Source organism: Eulemur rufifrons, chromosome 30 (assembly GCF_041146395.1).
Source record: "Eulemur rufifrons isolate Redbay chromosome 30, OSU_ERuf_1, whole genome shotgun sequence".
Lineage (NCBI taxonomy): Eukaryota > Metazoa > Chordata > Mammalia > Primates > Lemuridae > Eulemur > Eulemur rufifrons.
The window spans coordinates 55,707,024-55,725,812 of record NC_091012.1 but is presented as its reverse complement, the minus strand read 5'-3'; the positions used below and the strand labels follow the sequence as shown (position 1 = coordinate 55,725,812).

The following is an 18,789-nucleotide window of genomic DNA, read 5'->3' as shown; positions in this document are numbered from 1 at the left end:
CTGAGGCTTTATTTTGGAAAAAGCAATTGAATTGGTTTTTAGTTGGGGGCATGGGTAGGAGGGAGTACCCTGGGCAGTAAAGTCCCCCCAAGGGTGGGCTGAGGGCTGGGGCTGAGCCTCACATGGGTCTCTCATTCCCTGTGCTCCCTGGCACAGTTGCCTACCCCCACAGGATCTGGGGCAGCCACTCAAGGAGGTAGGCTGGAGGGGCTTCAGTGGCCGTTCACTTGGGCAGGACATCAGAGGACTCGGACACCAACTTCCCATCGCAGGTCTCGATCTTCTTCACAACCACAGTCTTGGAGGAGCCAGTGTGGCTAAAGGAGCTGGAGCTCCCACCAGAGCCAAAGCTGGGCTGAAAGGAGCTCAGGCCATAGCTGAGGCCAGGGCTTGTGAGGCCCCCGTAGCCCGAGCTCAGACCACCTGAGTAGCCGCTGGTGGTCTTCGTGTGGATGCTCATGTTCTGCATCCCAGACTCCAGCCAGCTCTCCTCACCCTCCAGCAGCTTGTGGTAGGTGGTGATCTCGATGTCCAGGGCCAGCTTGACGTTCATCAGCTCCTGGTACTTGCGCAGCTGCCACGCCATGTCCTGCTTGGCTCGAAGCAGGGCGGCCTCCAGCTCATCCACCTTGGCCTTGGCATCCGCAATGGCCTGTTTCCCATGCTGCTCAGCATCCAAAATGGCAGCCTCCAGGGAAGCCCTCTGGCCTTTGAGACCTTCAATCTCAGCCTGGAGCCGGCAGATACTCCAGTTCATGTCAGAGATCTCCGTCTTCATGCGACGCAGGTCATCCCCATGCTTCCCAGCCAGAACCTCCAGCTCCTCATACTAGGCCTGGTACATGCTCTCAGCCTCAGCCCGGCTGCAGTTGGCGATCTCCTCGTACTGGGCGCGGACCTCAGCGATGATGCTGTCCATGTCCAGGGAGCGGCTGTTGTCCATGGACAGGACCACAGATGTGTCTGAGATCTGGGACTGCAATTCACGGATCTCCTCTTCATGCAGCTGCCTAAGGAAGTTGATCTCATCCGTCAGCCCCTTCCAGGCGAGACTCCAGCTCCACCTTGTTCATGTAAGCTTCATCCACATCCTTCTTGATGAGGACAAATTCATTCTCCATGTCTGTATGTTTGTTGATCTCATCCTCATACTTATTCTTGAAGTCCTCCACCAGCCCCTGCATGTTGCCGAGCCCCGCCTCCAGCTTCAGCTTCTCTGGCCCAGTGTGTCCAGCTGTTTCCGAAGGTTGCTGATGTAGTTTTCAAACATGCCGTCCATGTTGCTCCGAGCCATCTTCTGCTGCTGCAGGAAGCTCCACTTATTCTCCAGCATCTTGTTCTGCTGCTCCAGGAACTGCACCTTGTCGATGAAGGAGGCAAACTTGTTGTTGAGGGTTTTGATCTCCTCCTTCTCCTGGTTGCACACAGCCTGGATGTTGGGGTCCACCTCCAGGTTTAAGGGGCTCAGCAGGCTCTGGTTCACCGTGACAGCTGTGATGCCCCCCATACTACTGGCCCCGGCATAGCCCCCACCCAGACCCATGCCCAGGCCACTCTGGAAGCTGCTGCTGCTGCCCACCGGGGAGAAGCTCCAGGAGCTGATGCGGGCACTGGGCCCACTGGTGTATGAGCGGCTGCTGAAGGCCCCCCAGGGGCCAGAGGTGGACATCTTGTAGGACTTCTGGGTCACCCTGATGGACATGATGGAGGCTCGAGTGGAGGCAGGCGGGCTGAACCAGACAGAGATTCGAGAAGGAACAAGAAGCTGCTTCTAGGTGGGCCTCCTTGAGTTTTATTTCACTGAAATTGCCCTCTGCTTAACCCATGACCTCTCCCAATATCAAAATGCCTGCCAAATTGTAATTAAGTTCCCTGCCAATTGCCTGGCAGCACTGACCTGTGTCACTTCTCTATGGCAAACTAAACAATGCTTGCAAAACCTCACACTTGAAACACTTCTAAACAGTGCTTTTCTAACATGCCTGCCTCACCTCTTACTGGCAGACCTTAGCCTCCTTTGTGCCTATTTAGGCATACCCAACTATAACCTTTGCTGGCCTCCTCTTTTCACCCTAAAGTCCACGCTGAACATACTCCCCTCTACCACCGACCACAACAACAAATATACCCCTTATTCCTCTGCTTTGCCAACTTTCCCCCATCCACACCCAACCCAACAGATACTCCCTCCTCTCCCTCCTCTGTGGTTTACTAATACAATTAACATTTTTATTAAATGGGCAGAAACTAGAGTCAGAACCCGAGATGTAGGCAATGTTGGTCCTGCCATTTGGCCTCCAGTCACCTCTACTGTAACCTAAATGCCTACCCCGCTGACATACTAAATTTCACTCAACACACTTGACACTGCTTCCCCACACTTCTCTTCACCTGCGTGCACCACCAACTTTATGCCCCAAATGCTCATTAATGGGCTGCTTTGGAGTAGCTTTTGAGACAACCCTACTGCTGCTGTGCCCTAGCACCAATAGTTCCTAGCCTGCATACCTATTTAACTATATTACCTGGACCCATATGGCAGAGATAGCCAATAAATGGGAATGGACTCCTGGCTTCATAGCCAAAAACTTCTATGAATACTATACCTTAGGAACACCCACCTTTGGATTTTACTGTGGGGCCACACCCAGGGGCCTCTACTTGGTATAATTTTTTACTCCCTCAATGACCTGATAGGTTCTCCTCAGGTTTCATGCTCCACTCTACTATTGTCTCTCTGAGAATGCCCATCCAACTATATTCTTCTGGCCGGAGGCCTCATTTTCTCCCTTGGATAGCCACACACCATCAAGCCAAGTAAGCCATCTTCATCCCCATAATCTTTGAACTTCAATTCTGTTAGGACTAATTGGACTTGGTATCAGCATTGGATCCCTAACCACTCAAAACCAAGTAATATCAGCAAACCAACAATTATCGGTCCCATTGACACAGCACATGCATTGTCTAGACCATACCCTTTTCCTTATACAACGATGCCATGAATCCCTAGCTCAGATGGTCCTGGATAACTGCCTAGCACTAGATTATTTACTAGCAAAAGAAGGGGGCATTCTGTGATCTTTCAGGGACCTCCTGTTGCATGTACATTAAAAACTCAGGGCAAGTACAAACCAATTTACAATTAAGGGTTCCCAAAACTCAACTGTTCAATAACCTTACTCAAATAATCAATTACATTCCATAGGTCTCTAAGATTGAAGACATTTATTCACCACTAGCTGGGGACAATGACTTCAAAAAGGTTTTCAGACTGTTTGTATTTATATTGTGGGATTTGTCATCCTAGCAATGTTACAGCAAGTGTTACAGAGGGTGGTTCTGAGGACAAACAGAGCGGTACATGGAGAGTCGGAGAATAAAGGTTTATTCGCCAGCAGGCTCAGAGGGGTCTCACCACCAAATTCTGAGCCCCATCTACCCAATTTTTCCCACTTTTATTAGGTTGGGATGGTCTGAGGGGTGGGGTCTTAGGTGGCTAATGTACCAGGTAATAGGTTAGTTGATGTGCCAGGTAATAGGTTAGTATTATTTTGATGAGGGTCTTCTGAGGGGTGGGGGTCTCAGGTGGTTGATGTGCCAGGTAATAGATGGGTGTCTTCCTTATCAGCAATAGTGAAATGTTTATTAGAATGGCTATAGAAAACTTGTTCCTTGGCTTTTAATGTTTCAGCCACTCAAGTCATACAAAATTGATGCTATGGCATCAAGGGATGAATTTTGCTAAGGACCAGTTCAGTTATGATGCCTCAGCATCTCTTTTGTGTTAAGCTATCAGACAAGCTCACACAAGTATATAATGGCTTTAGCAAGCCACTTAACTCAGTTTTTTTTTTTATCAGTTCCCATTTCTGTTTTTCTGCTTCTAACCAGATGGCCTTTGCCCCAAACCCACAGGCCCTACCTCTGGCCCAGTTAGTCTAAGAGGTAAAGACCCAGAGCCACTGGAAAGCTTTTTCATGCCTGCTTGCATTAAAATAGCCAACCCTCTTGCCATACCTTCTGACACTCACACCTCCCACTCTGGATCCTAAGAAAGGTAAGTATGCAAGTCCATGCTCTCCCTCTTTCCGTGAGCTTCCTGATCTTTGTGTGTGTAGCCTCTGGGTGTGCCATGTACCCTCCAGGATTTGTATGTAATAAAATCTTTATTTCCATCATGTATCTCTTGGTCATTAAATGGATGCTCTTTATCTTAAAGATCCTAAATTAAAAGAGATACAAAATCAATACATAAAAATCAGTAGTGTTTCTATACACTAACAAGGAAATATCCAAAAAAGAAATCAAGAAAACAATCCCACTTAAAATAACTACAAAATATAATAAAATATTTAGAAATAAATTTAAACAAGAAGGTAAAAGTTATGTACATTGAAAACTATAAAATATTAATGTAAGAAATTGAAGAAAGACGTTCTGTGTTCACCAATTGGGAGAATATTGTTAAAATGACCATACTACTCAAAGTGATCTGCAGATTAAATGCAATCCCTATCAACATTCCAACATCATTTTTTCACAGAAATAGAAAAAAATAAAAAAATTCACATGAAACCACAAAAAAAAAAAAAAAAAAAAAACCTAAGCAGCCAAGGCAATCTGGAGCAAAAAGAGCAAAACTGGAGGCATCATACTACCTGATTTCAAACTATACTACAAAGCTATAGTAATTAAAACAGCAAGATACTGGCATAAAAACAGACACACAGACCAATGAACAGAATAGAGAGGTTCGAAATGAACTCATACATTTATGGTCAATTGATTTGTGACAAAGTTTCCAAGGATATACATTGGGAAAAGGCCAATTTTCTCAATTAAGAGTGTGGTAAAAACTGGATATTCACATACAGAAGAATAAAATTGGACCCTTATCCCATACCATATAAAAATCAACTCGAAATAGATTAAAGACTTAAACATAAGATCTGAAACTATAAAACAACTAGAGGAAAACATAGGGGGAAAACTATACAACATTGGTCTGGGCAACAATTTTTTGAATTTGACCCCAAAATTTTGGGTATCAAAAGCAAAAATAGACAAATAAGATTACATCAAAACTATAAAGCTTCTGCACAGCAAAAAACAAAGCAAAGCAAAAAACCAATAAAACAATCAAGAAAGTGAAGAGACAACCTCCAGATTGGGGGAAAATAGCTGCAAGCCATACATCAAATAAGAGGTTAATATCTAAAATATATGAGGAACTCAAACAGCTCAATAGCAAGGAAACAAATAACACAGTTAAAAAAATAAGCAAAGGACCTTGCGGGGAGTTAGCTATGCTCCCCACAAAGAGGTTTTTCCTTCCGATCTGGTCTCTCAGGCAGGGGTCGTCGCAAAGGATAAAAAAATAGTAGGAAACAGAAATAAAAGAATAATAATAATAATACACAGAGCCAAAGATATAGTTTATAAAGTAAAGGTTTATGAAAATAGACAAAGGAGGAGTGAGGAAGGTATATATTTCTCCCACGGAAATATAACAAAGACTGAAACTCCACACAGGTACTTTATAGGGTAGATACAGGCTCCCGTTGCCCATTTACATAATAACAGGCAGTTTGGTTTAAGGTCAAAGTCTTCTAAAAGGCTACTACAGATCCTTTAACTAACTCTATCTAGGTGAACAATGAGTTACAAAATCTTCTTAGGGCAAACTTCTAAGTTTTATGATAAGGCTATTACTTTAGCAAAAAACAGAGACTTCTTGGCTCCAGTGATTGTGTTTTTGGAGACAGAGATGATCTCAGAAGTCAACATGAGCTGTGCCTTGTGCTAATTACTTTAACTGCATGGTTCCATCTGGGCCCGCTTGGGCATTAGCATATCTATTTGATCAGCTCTCATCTCTGGCAGTCTTTGTTGGTCAGCTTCTGGCAACCTATGGCCCTAGGTGAAGCCTGTCTTGTCTTTCAAAACAGGTGAGAACCATAGGCCCAGCTTACAGCTGTCTCTTTGAAATCCAGCTGTCACTGACCAATGAGACGCCCTCCTGAGGCGAGGCAGCTTTTGAACTAACACATTTGTTTTTTCTTTAAGGCAAAGCCTTATTTGATTTCTGAAATCACCTCTTGTCTCCAAAAATACAGGGGGCATTTCTATAACTCAGTATTCTTAGGCTCAACAGACCTGCATAGATATTTCTCAAAAGAAGTCATTCAAATGGCCAACAGATATATGAAAAAATGCTCAGTATCACTAATCATTAGGGAAGTGCAAATTAAAACCACATTGAGAGCTTATTAGGCCCTTCTGAAAATAGAGGCTCTCACAGATCCTGAGGCTGTGACCCTCCATACCCAGCTGCCCATTATACTTTTGGTTATGGAAACAGCACCCCACAGGCTCAGCAGGGCTACAGAGGCCTCCCTAAGACAGAATGGAACCAACCCTGAGCCCTCTAGTATATTCTACCTGTAGGAAGGGGTGGCTTCCCCTGTCCTCCATCCTTTGCCAGATGACAGGGTGCTGGAGGAGGTCACCCTTCCCTCAAACCCCTTGACTACCTGGAAATCCCCTTGGAATTAACTCAATGAATAATAATGGGAGTTCATAGCCATCATGTCCCTAATAAGTGACAGACAGGACCCCAAAACAACACACTTGGCCAAACTTCAGTCTTAGTACTGGATGCCCTGATCAATAAATGGTCCCATCTTCGCATTTATTATAAACTGAGTCATTACCTAAAAATTGTCCCCTTTAAGGTAAAGAACTCTTGGAATCTATTGCCTCATAGATATTCAAAATATAAGGCACAAATCATACTTCTTCACCTATACCAAGGCCACAATACAAGGCCTTGTCAGGACACTCCTTATTCCCTTCAGAGTGATGGATGTTAGTGGTAGTAACCAAGACATATATTTCACTTCTTAGAATTTTTAACATTCTTACCCCCAAAAAGTGATAAATTTGTGAGGTGATAGGTATATTAATAATTAGCTTGATTGAATCTTTCTATAATGTATACATAGATTAAAACATCATATTGGAGCCCATAAATATATAATTAATATTTGTCTATTCAAAATAAAATTTTTTAAAAAAGGAAAAATAAAGAATACACAAAATAGGCTCTTGAAAGAGGCACTAATAGGGCTTTCATGTTCCTGATAGGTTCCAGATAACTTTTAACTGAGAGACATACTGATGTCCTCAAACAATTCTTGTTAAATTCAAATCCAATGACTAGCCCTTTAAAGTTCTTTATCATGCCCCATATCAGACCTTAACATATTTTTTATAAATTGTCTATCTTGCACCCATCCCACAAGGGCTGGAGGCCAGAAATCAGTGTCATACTTTCTTAGTACTCATTAACCATAGATTGTCCCATAGGCCAGGCAGCTGCTCATCAGACAGAGGACCTATTTGACCTTAAACTTTCACCCAAAACAAACCCCTGTCAAGTGCAGCTGTATATCATTCTATTAACTGTTGGTCTTATTACCACTGGATTGGGTATTTTCACTGGTTCACAGTCTGGAAGCCTAACCCCCACCCACTAGGCTATTAATTCAACTAAACATGACAAATGTTCAGGCCCACTCACATTAACTCAAGGGGGTATCTACTTGGGGGGGAAAAGAGAAAAAACTCCACTCCCACATCCCAGACAATATCGCCTTGGCCAAAATCTCATCACTGAAGTTGACGTTGCCTCGGACAACATTGCCCCAACCCAAGACCTCACCATTGGAGATGACTTTGCTCCCTGTGCTGGAGACTACTTTAGCCTGGACCTTAAACCTCCACTGCAGTGATGTCCAAGGACTGCCTCTCCTAAGACACAAATGGACACAGGACTTTGTTTTCCTTTTCTTCCTTAACTCACTGTCTGCTTAGCCTGTGATCCTGGTATACTCTGCTCTCTGCTCCAATATATACCCCCACATTTCTATACCTAAAGGAAAATCTGGTACAGGCCACTAAACTTAATGAAGATTATCACTTTCCCCAGGAGGCACCTGCCTCATATCAGTCAACCCCTTTTCCCCTGGGGAGAGGACCACTCACTCCCTGATCTCTTTTCCTACTACCTCCCTCCAGTTTTCCACCACAGTCTCTCTCCTTGCGTCTCAGATGTGACCACCACAATCACTCTTTCCTCTTACAGTCAGTATCTCCACCACTCAAACTACATGACTGTCTTACATTTAAAAGGTGATGCCAAAGCACTAAGGGAGTAAATCGCAGTAAATTCTTATAATTTTATGTTGCTTTGACATCTATTTTAAATATAAGTTGGACTTTCTCATGCCAGAAGCAGGGCTGTCACGCTTGAGAGCTTCCAGTTCTCCACCTCCTCCCAGTTCCTCAGTGTGGTTGATACAGGTATCTGCCTTAAGCAACTGCCTCCTGTTGACCACTTCCCCATAGGCCATCTGGATATAACCTACTTGACTCACCCCACAGACCCCCCCCACTCCACATGGACTGTGCAGATATGCCTCAGTGACTTCTTCTCAGTCACTGCATGCCTCCATGGAGCTCGTGGCTGCTTGCTCTAAACCTACCAGTTAGAAGTCTCTGTGGGAAAACTGCTTGGATAATGTCATAGGCTCCAATAAAGCCTTTGGCCCACGGGTCTCTCTCTCTTTTCTTTCTTTCTCCCTACCCGCTGGTTGAGCATGAGCGTCCCAGATGGCTCCCCTATTCCTGTTGGTCCTGTGAAGCATGCTTCTCTGTTCCAAGATCTGTAATAAGAACTACTTCTGTCATTTCATGTGTTTTCTTTTCCTGCCTCCTCTGTTTCACCTCACTGACACACCCAAATGTAACCCTTCTCCTGGTCATGGCTCTCCTAGAGAGTGGTTATCTTGGTAGGAAAAAAACTGGATACAGGTCAGAGGAGAGCCACAGGGCATCACCAGCATAGACAAGTTTCTTGTGAGAGGGACACCTGGTCACAGATCAGACACTTAGGTATTAGCCCATCTGCCAGGATAAAGAAGAATCCTGTGAAAGGCACACTGTAAACATCCACTATCACCTCCCTGGAGTCCCAGTAGGGCAGGGCTAGAGTTTATAGCCACTCTCCAGAGAAAGACCTCAAGATCAGCAAGCACCACATGTACTCGCCATCAAATTGGTACTAACTGATCAACACATAGGTGCTCATATGGAAGTAATAATATTCATCAGGTGCCGGACAGGTGGGACGGGGGTGGTGAGTATGGGTAAACTCACAACTAATGGCTGCGGACAGCACTGTATGGGGAATGGGCATGCTTGTTGCTCTGGCTTGGATGAGGCAAAGGCATTATACGTAACCAAAATGTTTGTACTCCCATAATATTCTGAAATTAAAAAAAATCACAACGAACAAAAAGGGAAAGCAGGACTCACAATCTTAAAATAGTGTCATCAGTTAAAAGAATTTTCAGTCTTAAATCACAGCATTTTACTAACCCAGTGAGAATCAAAGGGGGGGGGGGTGAGAGAACATTGAAAATAAAGTTAATGGTTCTAATATTCGATCGAAACAAGAACTTCTTTTTTTTTTTTTTTTATTTCATCTTGTTATGGGGGATACAGAATTGCAGGTTACATACGTTGCTCCTGTACCGCCTTTCCCCCCAAGTCAGAGCTCCAGGCGTGTCTGTTCCCCAGGTCGTTCACATTGCACCCATCATGAGGTATATATCCCTCCCTTTCCCACGTCCCCTTCCCGAGTCAGCACCTTCAAGTGTTACCGCTCCCCAAACGGTGCGCAATGCACTCATTGTGTAGGCATACCCCCATCCCCTCCCCCACCCCCCACCTCAGTCTGATGTCCAATTGGTGTCGTTCCCAGATTTGTATTTAGGTGATGATCAGGGAAACCAATTTTCTGGTGAGTACATGTGATGCTTCGAAACAAGAACTTCTTAGAGATGCTTTTTCCCCGCTTTCAGATCCTTTTGGTGACTTTTCATTAAGCCCCTAAGTTGATTTTTAATAATCTGGAAATAGTGAATAAGTAGTTCTCAAGGAAGACATCAAGTGACAGCAAAAACAATTTTCATTTTGGCAGTGATCTGTTAGAAAAGCCAAATTATCCCATTGGAGGGTTGGATTCAAAATACCTAAAACAAATCTGCACCACTACAGCAAGGAAAGCTTGGTATTTTTCTTTGTTGAGTAAGGAGGAGGTTTGGCAAGACTTGCTATGTTTTTAAAAGAAAAAGAATTGCGTTGTTTAAAAGTATTGTGTATATAGAAGGTGCTCCAAAAATACTTAGTCTAAGAAATATGTTAACTGTGATGATTTTAAATTAAAAAAACTGATTAATAAGATCAGCCCTGCCTATACAATGAAGACAAGTCATTTTTATTTTTTTCCAGCTTTAAAACTAAAGCTCACAAATTAAAATTGTATATATTAATATTCAGGATGTACATGTTTTGATATATGTATACATTGCCAAATGATTATAATTAAGCTAATTAATATCCATCACTTCACATAGTTACCATTTTTTATGTGGTAAGATGTAATTATTTCTCTCCATCCTTTCCCTTACTGCCACCCACCCCCACCTTCAACCAGGTCTGCCAGGCAATCATCTTCCACTCAGTAAACAGGAACACCTTGTTATGTAATTACTTGTTATTGCTCAATAAACAGTAATGACTTAATATGCAATTGTTTGCTATAAGTAAACAATCAAAAAAGAGACCAATTTAGAGGAAAATCACAACACAAACTCAACGCAAAGCCTTGCTTTTCCACAATAACTTTGTGGACAACTCATGAAAAAAGAACAAGGGTACAGACTTCTACAGTACTGAACACCTAGCGTGCTAAAAATGGAGAGATCTGCTGCTTATCATTTTTTCCCTCTTAAATATGCTAGATTCACTAAATTGGCCAGAAGAGGTAATTCATACAAACTCCTAGGGAAGCATGTGTAATTAAAATGTAATGTCAGTGTTTTCCCCTTTCCGAGTTGATGTTGTTTAGGCCATAATACAATCTGACCAGGTCAAGATAAAGAAATATATTTCCGTATGGTAAAATTATAGACTATGGGAAATTATGAAGGCTTTGGGCTCTAAAACATATAGAGCCAATCCTGGCTTTATTTTTCAAAGGACCTTTGTATATAGAAGTAAAATCTCGGTTTGATTTTGATCTGTGAAAATTTTAAAATTTGTTCTAAAGTTTAGTGTTTGTTTCCCTGTGTGATTTGAGACTTTACTTATTTTATATACATCAGTTTACTTTTGTTATTTTAAAAATGTTTAAGTAAATAAAACAAATTATTTCCCATCTTTATTGAGCTATAATGGATAAAAAACATTGTATGTACTTATGGTATTCAATGTGATCTTTTGATATATTTGTACATTTAGAAATGATTACCACAATCAAGCTAATTAACATGTTTATCACTTCATATAGTTATCCTTCTTTTTGGGGTTAGATCTATACTTTTAGCAATTTTCAAGTATGTGGTATGTTATTGTTCACTACAGTAACCATGCTGTATGTCTCCAGAACTTTTTCACCTAACTGAAACTTTGTACCCTTTGAACAATTTCTCCCCATTCAAGCTTCCTTTCCCAGCTCCTGGCAACCACCATTCTACATTGCTTCTATGAGTTCAACTTTTTTAGATTCCAGTATAAGTGTAATCATGCTGTATTTCTTTGTCTTTTTGTGCTCGGCTTACTTAGCATAACATCCTCCAGGTTCATCTATGTTGCTGCAAATGACAAGATTCTTTTTTTTAAAGGCTGAATAACATTCCAGTGTGTGTGTATATATACACACATACCATATTTTCTTTATCCATTCATCTGTTGATGAACACTTAAGTTGATTCCGTATCTCGGCTATTGTCAATAATGCTGCAATAAACATGGGTATGCAGATCTCTCTCTGACATACTGATTTTATTTTCTTTGGATGTATACCCAGAAGTGGGATTGCTAAATCTTATGATAGTTCTGTATTTAATTTTTTGAGGAACCTCCATATTGTTTGCCAGAATGTCTGTAACTAATTTACATTCCCACCAACAGTGTACAAGGGTTCCCTTTTCTCCACATCCTCACCAATACTTACCTTTTCTCTTTCTGATGACTGTCATTCTAATAGGTGTAAAGTGATATTTCATTGTGGTTTTAATTTGCATTTCCCTGATAACTAGTGATGTTGAGTAATTTTTCACATACAGTTTGGCCACTTGCAGGAGTGGGCCTGCATTCTGGGACTGCAGGGGCCAACTTGGCGCTGACTTTCACTGGGTGGGCCTGGTGCTCTGGTCTAGTGAAAAGTTGAGTGCTCACTTCACTCTCCTTGCCCTACATGGTTGGTGTCTCTCTCCATGCTTCACTGTCTAGGCTTGGAAAACAACTGATGTGGGTAACATGAAACTCTTTCCTTCTCTCTTCAATGCATCTTTTCTTATTTCTGTGCTGTACACAGGTGCTGTAATCTCTTACCCGTATTCCTTAGCTCTTGTGAAGGTATTTTTGTACACAGATAGTTGTTCAAATTGTTTTTATGAAGAGATGTGCATTGGAAAATCCTATTTTCACCATCTTGCTGATGTCACTCCTGATTTGAGGCTTTAAAGTCAGTAGGGTAAGCCACGTACTTCCCATTGTGAATTGACCTTCTTTCTGTAATCCTGAGTAAAGAGAGAAAGACATTCTCTCATTTCTGTCTTTTGAAGCCTAAATTGATTTTGTATTACCATGAAAACTCAATGTGAATTTAGATAGAAGGGTAGAGTGTCAGAGAAAGAGTTCTTTTAGAATAACCAAAAGGAATTCTGTATTTTCCATTTTTACACACGGTGAAGTTACAAGATTTTAAAACAGAATTAAAACTCTGGGCTGGGCACGGTGGCTCACGCCTGTAATCCTAGCACTCTGGGAGGCCGAGGCGGGCGGATTGTTTGAGCTCAGGAGTTTGAGACCAGCCTGAGCAAGAGCGAGACCCTGACTCTACTAAAAATAGAAAGAAATTATATGGACGGCTAAAAATACATATAGAAAAAATGAGCCGGGCATGGTGGCGCATGCCTGTAGTCCCAGCTACTCAGGAGGCTGAGGCAGAAGGATTGCTTGAGCCCAGGAGTTTGAGGTTGCTGTGAGCTAGGCTGATGCCATGGCACTCTAGTCCGGGCAACAGACTGAGACTCTGTCCCCACCGCCCCACCCAAAAAAAAAAAAAAAAAAATTAAAACTCTGGCAATAATCTAGGGAAATGTCTCCCTCTAGTGGGGACATTTGATAAGGCAAAACATTACTGGTGTAAAAAGATTAAAAATCTGATTGTCTTATTTCCTTCTGGCTACTATAAAAATACCCCAGGCTGGGTAATTTATAAACAACAGAAATTTATTGATCACAGTTTTAGAGTTTGGGATGTTCAAGATCAAGGTACCAGCAGATTTCATGCCTGGCAGGGCTTACTCCCTGCTTTAAAGACGGCACCTTCTTGCTGGATCTTCACATGGTGGAAGGGGCAGAAGGGCTTCCTCAAGCCTCTTTTACAAGGGCATTAATTCCATTCATGAAGGCAGAGACTTCACGGTCTAATCACCTCCCAGAGGCCCTTACCTTTTAATACTATCACACTGGGGATTAAATTTCAACATATGAATTCTGGGAGGAAAAAAATATTCAGATCATAGCACTAAGTTATTTAGATAAATTTTAATCACTGTAGGGAAATTTTCATGCTTCAGTGGAAAACTATGCATAGTTTAGAGCACAATTTTGGGTTATCTTATTTTGATACTATGGATTATATTAGGATTCTCCAGAGAAACAGAACAGATAGGAAATCTCTATCTATCTATCTATATTTGTTATAAGTAATTGGCTCACATGATTATTGACTCACCTGGTTGAGTGCTGTGCCCTTGGCCCCTGCCATTCTGGGATCCTGCAATTACTGACATTGCATTTAGGTTTCCCAATTTAGTGATTACAGCTCACCCTGTAAGGTCTGGACTATAGAGAAGAGTGATCACAGAACTTTTGAAGGATGTCAAGCCTCCCACCACACATTTTTTTCACAGTCAAGGTGAAAGGTATGTCTTCTGGACCCTCTCAGATTGGTGAGTAGGTCTCAAATGACAAATCCACTCTAACATTCCAATTTCCCTAAATCTTTGAATCCCTTCCTTTCCCAAGGCAAATATGGCATTTCTAGCTTGTTGATTGTAGGCCACCCCTTGGTTCATGCTTCAGCCAAACAAATGATTTGAATGCTTTTTAATTCCCCAAGTGGCAATATTAAAAGTAAATTCTCTGCTTAGTGGGCCCATGTCAATAAATTCCGACTGATCCAACTTTATGTTTCTTCCACCATTCTCTCTCACACTTAGTATCTCTTCCTATACATGTTCCCCCAGATCTGCCTGTATAAATTAGAACTCAAGTAGTTCTATTAGGGTGTATCACACCTCCTCATGAGTCACACTTTGTACCTCACCTTTAGGGGACTGTTGGGACTTCAGTCTAGTTATAGGTCTAAAAGCAAAGAGGGGTGGTGGGCTGGGTCCTGAAGAGACTTAGCATTGTTTTGCAAAGCAACTGCCTGGGGAGGCCAATGGAGTTTCCTTAGGCAATTTAGGGTTAATCCCCTCAGTCAGGGGGTGAAGAGGCCACTCTCACTGGATATGAAGAGGCTACTCCCATTGGCAAATAAGACTCATCAAAATGTAGGAGCTTAGTATCTCCAGCCTCATGAGGATTTTCCCACCCATCCCCATTTCAACTGTCAGGATCCTATTTCTTTCCAATGAATGCATTCATTTTAACAGTAGACACCTTATGAGGCCGGGAGTTCAACTTGCATCGTAGTTCAGTAGGTCACAGGATGTGATTCTGGGTTTGATTTTCAGCAATTTCAGGCCTGTGGCTGTAGGAGATAAGAGTCTCCCTTCAAGGAACACTTAGAAATATTCAGGTTATTTATTCGGTGCTTGAGCTGGGAATGTGAATCCTTTTCTTTCAGTACTTTGTCCAGTGATGTTAGGAGAAACCAGCCAATCTCATTCTGTATGTTAGTTTGCTAAAAATGTTAGAAAGTATCATGTATACAGTCACCCAGATTCTTGTTTCTTATAAGCAGTATCTAATAGTGATATTTTGTATATCTCTATTGTAAGATCACATCTTGGACTATCAGTGCTCTCTTTACTACCGGAAATAGTCATTGGTGTCTAAGATGATTAAGGAGCCAATTCCAAAAAATTTATCCGTAAAATTCTGTTCCTCTAGAACCACTCTTGATACCCAAATCTGTATTAGTCAGTGTTCTCCAGAGAAACAGAACCAATAGGAGATATATATGTATTCACACACATATATTCACAAATTTATTATAAGGAATTGGCTAATGTAATAATGGAGATTAAAAAGTTCCAAGATCCAGTTAGCCAGCTGGAGACCTAGGAGAGCCAATGGCGTACTCTGAGTATAAAGGCCTGAGAACCAGGCTCAAGAACCAAGATGATCTGATGTTTCATTTTCAGTCTGAAGGCAGAAAAAGACTGATATCTCACCTCCAAAGGCAGTCAAGGCTGGAGGAATTCCCTCTTACTCTGAGTTTTTGTCGTATCCAGGCTTTTAATGGATTGGATGAGCCCTTCTCTCATTAGGAAGGGCAATCTGCTTTACTCAGTCTATTCATTAAAATGTTAATTTCACCCCAATATACTCTCATAGGCACACCCAAAATAATTTCTGACCAAATGTCTTGCACCTCATGGCCCAATCAAGTTGAGACACAAAATTAGCAATTACAGGATGCTTTACTTCTTTCATTGACATTGAGTTATTTCACAACGTTTAAGTTGTGGTTACTGATAGCAATGCAAAATCAGTCTTGTCTATATACATGCAAAAATTCCGCATGTAGATTCAAGTGACTTCTCTTCCCTGCTGTGATAGGAGCCATTTAGAAATTCAAATCAATATTTCAGATCAACAAATATGTCAGTTCTCTGGATTTTTCTTTGAACAGGTTGTAACATCTTAAACTTTCTCTCATAAACAATGAGTTCAATAAAATCTTTAATATTTATTTTGTTTGTATGAGATCTATGGTTTTAACATTTTTTGAAACATATGCTTTAATATCATCCATAATTAACTGAGGATTAGTAGTTTTCTGAGAAAAAGCAGAAAATAGTATATCATTTTAATGTAGTAGGGAAAAGAGCTTGGTGATTTGTCCTTCTCACCCTTTCTTTCCTCCTGCACATGGTACAATAAGCAATTTGAAGCCTTGTTCAGAAACTTCCCGGGGCTCTAGGGTTTAATTTTTTGTTAGGCTAGATAATAAAATGTTAAATTCTTATTTCTTCTAATTCCTTTGCATTCTTGCATGCTACTTTTACAAATAAATGTAATTTCTGGATGTAAAACTTACTTTTCTGAGATACCTGTTTTAAAATTGAATGCTTGGGTGTCTCCTGGACATGCTGAATGTTTGTTCAATTTATGCAAATTTCTAAAAGCTGCAAATTTTATTGTTTCTAGGATGGTCTATGGTTCATTTGCACGCCTAATTAAAATGGTCTTGAGAAAATTCCATTAATGTCTGATTATAAATTTAATTACATTTTAAAATTATTTACTCATGTTTCAGGTCTTAATTTATATTAAAAATGCCTTCTGGGCTATGGTTAACCGATGTAAATGGAGAAAAGATTCCTTGTCCAAAAGGTAGCTTTAGATTTTCTTTCTGGATAAGACATCAACCATAGCAAACTGACTGAAAGGGCAGATGAAAACAAACTCTCACTCTTTGCTGATGATATGATATTATATCTAGAAAACCCCAAGGACTCAACCAAGAGACTCCTAGAATTGATAAATGAATTCAGTAAAGTCTCAGGATACAAAATCAATATACACAAATCAGAGGCATTTGTATACGCCAATAACAGTCAAGCCGAATTTCAAATAAAAAATGCAATACCTTTTACAATAGCCTCAAAGAAAATTAAAAATCTAGGAATATATTTAATGAAAGATATTTGCTCTCTACACATCCAATAAAGGGCTAATAACAATAATCTATCTAGAACTTAAAAAAATCAACAAGAAAAAAATCAAACAACACCATCAATAAATGGGCAAAGGAAATGAACAGAAACTTTTTAAAAGAAGACCGAATAATGCCCAACAAACATATAAAAAAATGCTCAACATCTCTAATCATTAGAGAAATGCAAATCAAAACCACAATGAGATATCACCTAACCTCAGTGAGATTGGCCTCTATCAAAAAATCCCCAAACAACAAATGCTGGCGAGGATGTGGAGAGACGGGAATACTCTTACACTGCTTGTGGGCCTGCAAATTGATGCAACCTCTGTGGAAAAGAATCTGGAGATACCTCAAAGAGCTAAAAATAAAAATACCATTCAATCCAGCAATAGCACTATTAGGCATCTACCCAAAAGAGCAAAAGATATTCTATAATAAAGACATCTGCACCCGAATGTTTATGGCAGCAAAATTCACTATTGAAAGGATGTGAAAACAACCCAAGTGCCCATCAATTCATGAGTGGATTATTAAAATTTGGGTATGTATACAATGGAATAATACTCAGTTATAAGAAACGACAGTGATCTAGCACCTCTTACATTTTCCTGGATTGAGCTTGAGCCCATTATCCGCAGTGAGGTATCACAAGATTGGAGGAATAGTCTACACATACACTCGCCGTCAAATTGGTACTAACTGATCAACACTATGGTGCTCACATGGTAGTAATATTCTCCAGGGATTAGGGGGTTGGGGGGATAAACTCAAAACCAATGGTCACAGAAACGGTGAGCATTGTAGAGGGGAAAGGCATGCCTCTAAACCTCGCTTGGGTGAGGCAAAGACATAAAATGTAACCAGAAGATATTTGCACTTCTGTGTTTATTGCAGCATTATTCACAATGGCTAAAATGTGGAATCAGCCTAAGTGTTTATCAAGGGACGAAAGGATAAAAAAGATGTGGTATATGTACACAACGGAATATTACTTAGCCATGAAAAAGAAGGAAACTTTGTCATTTGCAGAAACATGGATGGATCTGGAGGACATTATTTTAAGTGAAATAAACCAGGCACAGAAAGACAAATATTGCATTTTCACACTCATATATGGGACCTAAAAAAATTGATCTCATGGAGGTTGTGAATAGAATGGTGGCTACTAGAGATTGGTAAGGGTGGTGGGAAGGAGTAACGAAGAGGTGTTGGTGAATGGGTAATATTGTTAAAGAGAAGGAAAAAGTTCTAATGTTCAGTTGTGCAATAGGGTAACTATAGTTAACAATAATTTATTATATTTCAGAATAGCTAGAAGTTTTCAAATGTTCCCAACATAAAGCAATGATAAATGTTTCAGGTGAATCATGTCCCACTTACCCTGATTTGATCATTATATGTTATATGCTTGTATCAAAATATAGCATGTACTCCATGAATATGTACAATTATTATGTATCAATAAAAAATTAAAAAAAGAAAAAAATCACTGTGTATCTTCGAAAATATTTGGCATGAGAGCACAATACAAATATAAAAATAAAATTGAAACAATTAACTTACTTAAAACTGAAATATTTAAATGAAAATGTATAGTAAATTTTGATCATTAATATATTCCAGTAAAATGTAAAAAAGAAACATTGCTATAATTCAGAAATTTTCTGTCTTGTTTTATAAATTTTTAGATATCCTAAAGTCATTATGACATTTTCTTATATTCTTTTCTTTTTTTGTAAATGAGTCATTTT

The 18,789-nt window shown here is 40.5% G+C and overlaps 1 pseudogene; it reads right to left on the bottom strand.

Annotated features, from left to right (window-relative positions):
- Window positions 1-223: 223 nt before the first annotated feature.
- LOC138378307 (keratin, type II cytoskeletal 8 pseudogene) lies at window positions 224-1,702 on the bottom strand (annotated as a pseudogene).
- Window positions 1,703-18,789: the final 17,087 nt, after the last annotated feature.